We start from the raw sequence: 11,241 nt of genomic DNA, 5'->3' as shown, positions 1-11,241 counted from the left end.
TGCTCCCTTACTTTTCTGAATTCTTACATTCACCTTCTCAGGAGGGCCTTCCCTGTTCATCTGAGCTCAAACAGTACTTCCTGCCCCCATCTCTTTACCCTGCTAAACTTAGCATCAAGATGCCTTTTATTCCCATAGTCCTACTATGATGATTGGTTCAGGTAGGAACTTGATAAATATTTATTCAGAAAATGAATGTTTCCTTATGCATTTTTCAACATTTTTTCTGAATCACATAAATAGAGGTGGCATTTCTGGATCCTACGATGTGTGTGTTTTTCAACTGGACAAGGTATTTCCAGGCTGCTCTTCTAAGCAGTTGTAGGAGTTTGCACTTCTACCAGCGCAGGTAAGATCTCTCACTTCCATGTAACTGATAGCCAACACTCAGGATTGTCAACTTTAGAACTTTTTCCCAATCCGATAGATGCTTTACTTTACATTTCTCTGATTACTGGGGCGGGGGGTGGGGGGAGTTGATTGTATTTTTAAAATCCATTTTTCTATAAGTTGTTTGTCTTTCTCTTATTTATAAAAGTAATTTATGTTGTCTATTAATCCTTCGTTTGATATATATGTTGCAATTATCTTCTCCTAGACCAATTTTCCTTTAAATATTGTTTATGGGATATTGTATCCAACAGAATTACTAAATTTGGGTTGTTCAAATTTATTAGGCTTTTCCTTTATAATCGGTGCTTTGCTGTCACATTCAAACAATCCTTCCTTCTCCTGTTATTACAAAGGTGTTCACCTGTAATTTCTTCTAATAGTTATAAAGTTTTTCAGTTGTGCCAGGTTTAGATCTTTACTTTGTTTGGAGTTTAATTTATAGCAGTGGTTCTCAGACTGTAGTGTGGGAACAACTGAGAGTCCCAAGACTCTTTCAGGAGGCTCGCAAGGCCAAAACTGTTTCTGTAATAACGCTAAGACATCATTTGCTTTTGATCACTCTCATTCTTTCAGGAGCAGTAGAAGTTTCCAGAGGCTGTGTGAGGGAGTTCCGAGACCAGACGTTTTGAGAACTGCTGGCGTACAGTATGAGACAGGGGTCCAATCTCATGTTTTCAGTACAGAAAATCAGTAGTCTCCAAATTCACCAGGCCTGTGCTGTTTCCTCTATCACACGGCAAGGCCCCACGCTCACTGTGTCCACTTGGGTGCTCCTTCCGTGTTATAACACAGCATTGTCTATCTAATTACTGCCGTCCGTAACGGCGATTTCCAGCCGGTGTGCCAAGGCACACGAGTGCGCTGCAAGAATGTTGAAAACATGCAATTCCTGACTGTTTAGTCAGGGGCACTGACCTCTTTTCCCTTAGATTGTCAAATAGAAAAAATGACAACAGCCAAGACAACAATAGCCACCTGATGTGAATGGATCAAAATTATACCTAGTTTTTGTCAGATTGGCAAAAAATACGTTTTTTTGATGCACCGCAGAATTTTAGTAATTCACTTATGTGTGCCATGGGATGAGAAAGCTTGTACATCTCTGGTTTATAAGGAATCTTCCTGTCTGGGAGGATAAATCGCACTTCCTTGGTTCTTCAGAACTGGCTGGACTCTTCTCGGTCCTTTTCTCTTTATGATTAGCTTTAGAATCGGTTTTTCAAATTCCACAAAAAATCTTGTTGGGATTTTGATCAAAATTGTATTTAGTCTCAGAGAACCGTGGCCCTTATGGTACTGATTTTCTGTCCTGTGAACTTAGTATTATGTACTTTTTATTTATTACAAACTTTTTTTTTTTTTGCTCTTTGGTATTTTAGCCATAAAGATCTCGAGCATTTTTGTCAGATTCTTCATAGACATATTATTGTAACTTCTGTTGCATTTGAAAGTGGAATCCTCCCCCGTCACGTAGGTATATACATGTTTCCTATTACCTAGGTACACGGGATGGCTGTCGACTTTTGGCATTTATCATGATTTAGCAACATTGCTCAACGCTTAATCTACTAATTTTTCTCGAAGAGCCTCTTGGAGACTCTGACTAAAAAACAGTGTTGTCTGTACACATTTTGTACTCGTCCTTGCTAATCACTGAACACCCGTTTTTCCTCTCGAACACGGACTAGAACTTGTAGCATAACGTTTACCTGTAGAGGTGACGGCGGGCCTGTCGTGTTCCCGGCTCAGTGGTGACGCTTCTACAGCCGCACAATTAATGTTGGGAACAGACTCTGTGTGCACCTGCATCCAGTTAATATTCTTTGTTAGCTAAAACATTCTGTTTTCATGAATTTAATGTTTATTGTACTTTCCCATTACTATTGAGTCCCCTTACCCCCGCCTCCCCCCAGCAATCAGCACACTGTTGTCCATGTCCGTGAGGCCCTTTTCCTTAAGATTTTGTTTTTAAGTGTGGCTCTCGACTTCTCATTTGATTTGTGTGCACTGAGATGAGCAGCCCACGGATCTCTTCCTCAGTCCGATAATGAAGTAGGGTACAGATTGTACACAGATCTTTGTGAATCAGTCAACTGTATTTGGGCTTGGTGTATTATATGGTATACTCTTCCGCATTCAATTCTGTAATTTATTTAGGATTTTCATGTCAACATTCAAAAAACGGGACTCACCTCAGTTTTCTTTGTCCTATGTTGGTATCCAGATTTCAGTAACGTCATAAAATAAGCTGGGGGTCCTCTAGTCCCGTTCTGGTACCCGGAACAATTTGTACACGATGGGGTTGTCCACGCCATTAAAGGTGGTGAAAGTCACCTGTGAAACCGTCAGGCGTGGGCTCTCTGCCAGAGGGTGGGGAGGGGGTTACAGGGAGACTTCCGACTACCAATCTATTTTATTGCTGTCTGATTGAGTCAGACTTTATATTTCTTTTTGTGGCAAGTTTTACATTTATATTCTTCTGGTAAATTGTCTATTTCACCTCAGCTTTCAATTTACTGACATAAAATGACTCAATATTATACATTTTACAGTATAGCTAATGATATTCTTAATTCCTATTCTACTATATGTCTAATTATGACTCTCTTTGAATTTCTAATATTGCTTATTTATGCTTTCTGTTTTCTTTCCAGTGTCGCTTGATAGAAGTTTATTTTATTCATCTATTCAAAGAACCAGCATTTAAGTCTATTGATTTATTTTATATTATGAGGGTTGACTCTATTCATTTCCTGGTTTCTTGAGGTGAATGTTTGTCTCGCTCTAAATAATTTTTAATATATGCGTTTAATGCCATAAATTTATTTCTAATGACTACCTTACCCACATTATCCAAGTTTTTCCATGTAATATTTTATTTGTTCTCCTTTTCTAAATGGTTGCAATTTTAAATTTAAATCTTGAGTTATTTAGGAATGTGTTTTTAAGTTATCAAACATCTGAGAATTTCTATTTCAACTCAATCTTGATCAATGTGGTAGGTACTGTAGTGATTCATTGAAATATCTAACCTCACATGTGGTCAACTTTTTATAAATGTTTGATGTGTGTTTGAGAAGAATATGAATCCTCTATTTGTTAGGTGGAAGGTTTTCTATAAGGATATATGTATTATATTATAGAAATCTTCTATTTCCTGAAGATGACCCATTTCCACGGAAATAGAAGCCCAGATTAGAAAGTAATATTAAAATGACTTTAAAATAAACCCATTTGAAGAGATAAAGAAATAAAACAGCTAAATAAAAAATCAAAGCTTAAGCCCGGCCAGGTGGCTCAGTTGGTCGGAGCATCGTCCCATACACCGGATGGTCACGGATGGATCCCCAGTCAGAGCGCATACGGGAGGCGACGACAGGTCAGTGCTTCTCTCTCACATCAGTGCTTCTCTTTCTCTCTCTCTCCCTCTCTCTCTCTCAAGTCAATAAACATATCCTCAGGTGAGGATTGAGAAAAGGGAATCAAAGCTTAAAAAACAAACACAGAAGACATAAATAAAGATGAATATGAGAAGTAACTAAATAGAAAAATAAACATTATGATAAAAATATTCAATAATGAGATAAACTTTAACCTGGTTAGTGTCAGAGAATGAATTATTTTTTTTTTCAGCTTTATGGAGGTATAATTGACAAAAATGTAAGATACTTGAAGTGTACATTGTGATGATTTGATATATACATACATTGTGAAGAGGTCCCCCCTCCCCATCTAATTAATTCAGAAAGAATTACTGAATTGGAATGTTATACTAAGGAATTTATGCAGAATACAGCCTGACATAAAAGAGAAGACATATTTGGGCAGTTTTAGATTATAGCCACAAATTCTTTGATACTCCTCTCATTAAGAAGTGGGTCTAGCCTCTGCGTTCCCCGGTCTGGGCAGGTTTGTGACGAAGTGAGGTGGAAATGACGGTGTGTACAATTTCTGAGCCTAGAGAACAGAGTCCACGTCACTTCTGCTTCATTTGTTGGGACAGTCACTGTTGGAGCCCTGAGCTGTCACGTAAGTAACCGAAGTACCCTGAGGCCTCGGGATGTGAAGATATCCATACCACTCCAGTGGAGTCCAGCCTTTGTCGCTGTAGCCTAGACAGGCGAGTGAAAAGAAACCCACTCACTCAGGTGACCAACAGGTGTCAAAGTCTTCTCACGTGATACTCTGTACATCGTGAAGCAGAGCCGAGCTCTCCCTGAAGTACCTGTCCACATTCCTATCGTACAGAACCTGTGAGCATAATAAAATGGTTTCTTGTTTCATGACACTATGCTATGTTTTTTAGTGTTTTACAGCAATACATAGGACACAAGTAGAATGCATTTAATGTGTGGCTTCAGAAAGAGAGAATATCATTTTTGTATCCTGGATCATTTCCTGCTGATGTCTCTCACCTCCTCATAAGGTAAAAGCTCTCCTAGCTCTCTCATTCTATAGGCAAGCTGCCTGAAGCCACTCAAGTATCTTTAACGACTATCTACATGCTGACAACTCCTGAGTCTACAACTCTAACTCAGATTTCCCTCAAGCTCTCCAGGTGTTCAAGACCCCTGAATTCCACACAATTGCAGTTCAACATGCCCCCCCCCCCAAATTCACTATCTCCACACTCACACATCCGTACAAATGGTTCCTCCTCCTGTATGTTCTATTTTTGACAGGGGAACTCAAGAGTTAAAGATTTTAGCTTTAGTTATAGTTAATAGGTTTAAGCAATGAATGCATGTGGAAAGCTGTTATTCCAGGAGCTGGAATACCTGACCTACATGACTTCAGAAGTTTGACAAACAAGTCAACCTTTGTGCCCCAGGGTGTCTGCAAACAATGCAGATGGTATCTGAGCCAGTGTGCTCCAGGGAGGGGACATCTGTGACACAGATAAAGAATTGTTGATCAGAGATACATTACACTGTAGATAAAGAAGTACTAGGAAAATCACTGCCTGGACCGCAACTCTTATCTGATTAACCTTTTTCCGAACCCCTTACCTACCTTTTCTTCTTATAAAAAGGTCAGCTGGAGGTGAAATGTTAAGATGATTTTTAGGGTATGTAACATGCTGTCTTCCCAGATTGCTGGCATCTGAATAAAGCACCCATAAAGATTCAATCCTTGTATGTACTTACTGGTTCCGGTAGTGACAGGCAGCACAAATACCAACTTTGCTGGTTTCATTTTCATCTAGTTTTCCAAACAGAAACATGGGACGGGTCTCCTTGATTTCTTCCATTCTCTCCCTCATATCTACTATTTGACCAGACCTGTCATCATATTTCCATTTAAGGAACTTTTCTAGCCTAGCATTTATTAACTATCACCAGAGCCATAGCAAAATAATGAATTAAAGATGAAGTGAAGGTAGTAGAATAAAAAAAAATTAAATTAAATGTCACTGGATTAAAGATAAGAATAGTTTGGGTATTGCCCAATGGACCATAAAGTTTGACAGAACAAAAACTTACCAGAGATTGTTAGATTTAGTTAGGAGGTTCTCGATGATCTCAAGATCACCTGAAGCGTAAAAGAGGGTTTTCTTCAGGGTATACAACAAGGTCTGTTTGGAAAAAGTTTAGCCATTGTTAATATAACGAGAATGGTTTGCATGACATCGATGTAACCTGGAAGCCAGGGAAAGTGGACTGGAATGCATGTGCACGGACCATTACAACTTCACTGCGCTAGTCAGCGGGGGAGGTAGACGCCACTGAGTGAGCATGGGTACTGTGTGGCTGTTGCATTCAAAATGACTGTGCGAGAAGAGCAAAAAATCTGCATCAAATTTTGCATTGAGTTTGAACATTCCTCTGCAGAAACTATTTGGGTGATTCAGAAGGCCACAGTTATAGGAAACCAGTGACTGGCAGCTTCATCATGACAACACGCCTGCTCATGCATCACGTCTTGTACAGAGATTTTTTTGCAAAACATCAAATCACCCAGGTGACTCAGCCCCCCCTACAGCCCAGATTGGGTGTTCTGTGACTTCTGGCTTTTCCCAAAACCAAAATCACCTTTGAAAGGGAAGAGATTGCAGACCGTCCATGAGATTCAGGAAAATACAACAGGGCAGCAGACGGCAATTGGACTGTGTGAGGTCCAAGGTGCCTACTTGGAAGGGGGCTGAGGCATCATTGTCCTATGTACAATGTTTCTTGTATCTTCTTCAATAGATGTCTCTATTTTTCATGGTGCACAGCTGGATACCTCCAGGCAGACCTCATACAGTGTTGGGTTGGCCAAAAAGTTCCCTGCAGCTGTCTGCACTGCATTGTTTTGTATTGTTTTGTTTTAAATGATGTCTTCACTTTAACCAAAATGGGTGTCGGGTGACATTACACTTTGTACCCACAGGTGAAATTCAAATGATACATTTTTTAAGGTTTATTTTATTCTCATCCTAGAGAAGGGAAGAGAGAGAGAGAGAGATGTGAAAAACACTGGTCAGCTGCCTCCTGTTCAGGCCTCAACCTTGGCACATGCCCTGGCCTGGAATCAAACCAGCGATCTTTCGGTTACGGGATGATTTTTCAACCAACGAAGCCAGGGCAATACATTTCGTTTTGAAGAACAGTCTTTAAAATGGCAATACGGAGTTTCGCATGCTATATACCTTTGAACTGGATTGTTCCATGGAATTATCTCCAACTATCACAGAGCATAGGAAGCAAGAACCAGGGTGTTCCTTCAGAAGACAGAGATTGCTGAGTCTGGAAGCATATTTCAGAGGTCACCAAGTCCCCTTTCTTGTTTTGAAGACAGAATGCGGATCTAGCCTTTTCTTAACATCTCTCAAGGAAAGGAGATTTGAACAGATCGGTGTCTAACAGCTATTACTGCCCCAGACCGTGTGTTTCTTTGTCCTTCCATCTCTTCTTTCTCTTCCTTCAGACTTCATGGTTTCCTTTTATCTTTTCTTTTCCCACTCTTGCTTTCTTCTCAATTCACTTTTCCTGCTTCTCTCCTTCTTCCTCAGCCATAAAAAAAATTTCTTGACTGGTTACATTCCAGAGAAAGGAGGAAAATGTACATTGTTAAATAACTGGGAGGGACCAGGGACAGTGACCTAAAATTGAGGGAAGAGGAGAATTGTAAAGGTAAGAGAAGGTAACAAGGTTAAGTATAGGTTTCATTTTAGATTTTTATTTCTTAAAATTATTTTTTTGTGTGAATCCCATCCACAGCACTCAATCTTTCTCAGGCTGTGGTAGTTCCCACTAGATCCAAAATTACCCAAGACAGTTAGTAACAATATATTCAAAGGTGATCACCCTCATCAGTTCTTGTTGGTACAAAGGTATCGGTATCTGCCGGTGCATTAGAGGGAGCCTTAGGAAATGCCTTAGGAACTGTCTATAAGATCTGGGTTTTCAATCACCAGGATGTAAAAAGCTGTTACACTTCAACCTACCTCCTTTTCAATTCCAATGTTACTTTCAGGCTCTTGTGATGTGGCAGATAGTTCAGCATTCTTTAAAAACAATAACAAACAAACACCTAACAATAACAGCAACCACAACAAGAAATCTATTTTAGTTTCTGGTTGGTGGGAGATATTGAAAAACACACACACAAATAACCCCTAAAATAAAAGCCACCCATAAATAGCTTGCCTACAAAAATAACTATTAATATTGTATTGTATTTCTGACCACTTCCTATGCAATTCTATTCCATCGTTATACTTGACGTATACAGTTTTGTATCTTTCAGGCATATGTTAGTCTAGAATACTATTAATCATGGTTTTCGGTCACTTTTCTGGCCAGTTGCACTGTACAGATTACTCTTCCTGCTGGGAAGTAGAATTTGGAAAAGTAAACTCTGCGAAGTCTCCTTTTGAAGGATTTGTAGTTAACTGAGACACATAAGTGGATTATTTGATTGTATGCGTGCTCCTGAATCTTGGGGTGGAATGGCTCCAGAGAACTCTACCACAGATTTATCTCTCTGTAACTGCCCTATTCACTTGATTCTCCTCTCAACTTTAAATTTGAGAGCAAGACTGTATACACCATTCACACCCCAGTACCAGCCTATGACCCTTTACATCACAGGTGGCAAACACAAGGCCCTCCACCTTGTTTTATCCGGCCTGGCACCTTGTTTCTACCCAGCAGCAGCACCGAGCTCTCCCTTAACTGTTAAGGAGTAGTTACATTTATACAGCCCTAAAATTACATTTGGCCCTTTGAAGGCAACCGCAAGACTGATGTGGCCCCTGGTGAAAATGAGTTCGACACCCCTGCTTTACATAAAAAGTTCTCAATATATTTTTGAAGACTGAAAGAATGAAAGGAAAGGTAAATACTGAAATTTTAGAGGATCCATAACTCATCAAGCTTTCTTTTCAGTATCAGGATACATCCAGATTAAAGTTCTGGAAATAAAGTATTGGTTTAGATTTGGATTTGACTTGAAAGAGCAGAGAAAGGTAGGAACTGATCATCAGTGGAACGCCACCCCCAGACCCTAAACTCTGGACTCTACTTAAGAATCCTGCTGGGCTTTCATGCTTCAACTTGGCCGTCTCACTTATAGAAAATTAATTTCAACTTCCGCATTTGATAACCTTTGCGCCATCTAGGCCACTGTTGTATACATTTTGGAAATGGGGGCATTCCAGTATCTGGCAGGCCCTTATTGGCTTCGCCCCACCATAGGGGCATTGCTAACGAACCAAAATCATGCAGGTCCTACCGGACGAATGATTGGATCACCTGGGGGACAACAATGAAAAGCTGAGAGAGAGAGAGAATCACTCGCCAGAGAACGGTTCCAGAGATGTCATTTTGCAAGAGAACAGAGGAAAGCGCAGCAGCTGGTTTTGCTCCTTATGAGCCTCTTCATCCTCTTCAGCTTTGACAGATCTTGGATCTCATCTCATTCAACCACAAACTTGCTAATGAACTGAGACAGCCTCTGGAAGTAGATGGAAGTTCTTTTCTCTCCTGGCAATTTATACTTGGTCAAGATGCAATTGGTCATATGGTTCTGAGGCAGTGTGCTGTGTACTGCTCTCTCTACCAATGCAATTCTACAACGTTTTATGTTTTGTTTAAAGTTGAACTCATGTTAATTACAGTGTGAAGTTGAGTGTGTAAAGCTCTGATTCACTCTATATGCATATGAAGAGCAGCACCGCCTGTGAGTACCTCCAAGTGCCCGTTACTGCTAAGTATATTACGTACATTATCTAACTGAATTTGGAGAACTTGCTTCTGGAAACATAAATATCTCACTGGCTTTGAAATTGCACATGTCCCTTTCCTTAAGAAACTTACATTCAATTTATTTAGCCCTATCCAGTTATAGGAGGAGAACAATAACGCCAGAATTTACTAACACTTTTCTGGTGACAAGTACAAAGATCACCAAGCTTTCCATTCTCTACTCTCACCCAGTTTTCTTTCTGAATTTTTAAATCTAACTTTTCTACTCTATTTTTCAGTTAGCTGATAGCCTCTCCTCCCTCTTTTCACTCTCCCCAGCAGTGTGTTTTTCTTTTTACCACAGAATAAAAGGGTTAACTGCTTCCCCTATTCCCAAATTAAAAGGCATAAAAGTGAAATAGAAAGGATTTGGACACTGAAGACTTATTTTCTATGTTGAAGTATGCGACTTGGCTGTGAGATAATCGATGAGTTGTCCATAATCTAACAAGTATGCTCTTTACTCATTGCCGAACTAAATTTCATTTAATTAAAACTTTCAACAGCAGATTTCAATCTCCAGATGGGTTGAAGGTCCAGTAGAATGATCCCCCTATTACTTAGGGGTCACTTCTATCTTCTATAGTAAGACGGTCAGCCATGTAACACATCTCTATATGCAAGTCATGCCCAAATTCCTATTTGTTTCTTTTTCTAAGATTAATTGAATTCACAAAAATTTACTGAGCACCCTTGTACCAGGTGCCCTGTTAGGGGAGTGATAATATGTGAATGAGCCAAACAGGTGTAGTGTTTGCCTCTACAGATCTTACAGCCAACTGGAGGCAAAAGACGTTGAACAAAGAATTACAAATACGAAAAATACCATGAAGGAGAAGGGCAGGGTGCTATGGGAACGTGTAATAGGTGTAGCTGGCCTAGCTTGATTGGGGGAGGCGGGTGGAGATGATTTTTTTCCCAAAAAGTTCAAGTTTAGCCTTGAAGTATAAGAAAGGATGAGTGGTCTAGGGAGAGGTTACCAAATGTGCTCTAATATCCAGTAATACAATGATAGTAAGAATTTTTTATATATATATATAGGCAAAACTACCTAGATTTCTGATGCGTTGAATTCTTCTGAGAACTGACAAGACCCTAGGGTAGTTAAGCAAAGCAGAATGGTACTTGGTACATATCCTTAGAATGCCTTGGGTGATGACTATATGGCCTATGTCTCTTGGCCTATTATGTTTTAACTTGCATTGCAAATGGAGGTGATAAGACAATAAGGGCAGGGAAAAGAGCAAGCTGCACGTGTGCGCGCACACGTGGTTTCTCATGATTTTGGAGAAGAGCAGATTTGTAACAATGAATGTCGGTATCACATTCTCTGTGCTCAAAAGTCTTAAAAAAAAAAAAAGTAGTAGTCTACCCTACAGAAATTAGGAAACTGAAAACTACAAAATAGTGAAAGATTTTTTCCTTTTAGTTAGGTATTTTAAGCAAAAAAATAGCAGTGTGTGGGTAATACAACAGATTTTGACATGAAATATACTAGTTTTTGACTAGGGACCTGCAAGATGGCTTTGGCGGTATTAGAGTAGTAAAGAGATCCATGAACACTATCGCCCTTGGATAATATAGAGTGTAAGAGACTAAGGTTTTAATGTTCTTTTTT

The sequence above is a fragment of the Desmodus rotundus genome, chromosome 12 (assembly GCF_022682495.2).
Source record: "Desmodus rotundus isolate HL8 chromosome 12, HLdesRot8A.1, whole genome shotgun sequence".
NCBI classification, from domain to species: domain Eukaryota; kingdom Metazoa; phylum Chordata; class Mammalia; order Chiroptera; family Phyllostomidae; genus Desmodus; species Desmodus rotundus.
This window is presented reverse-complemented; position numbering follows the sequence as displayed.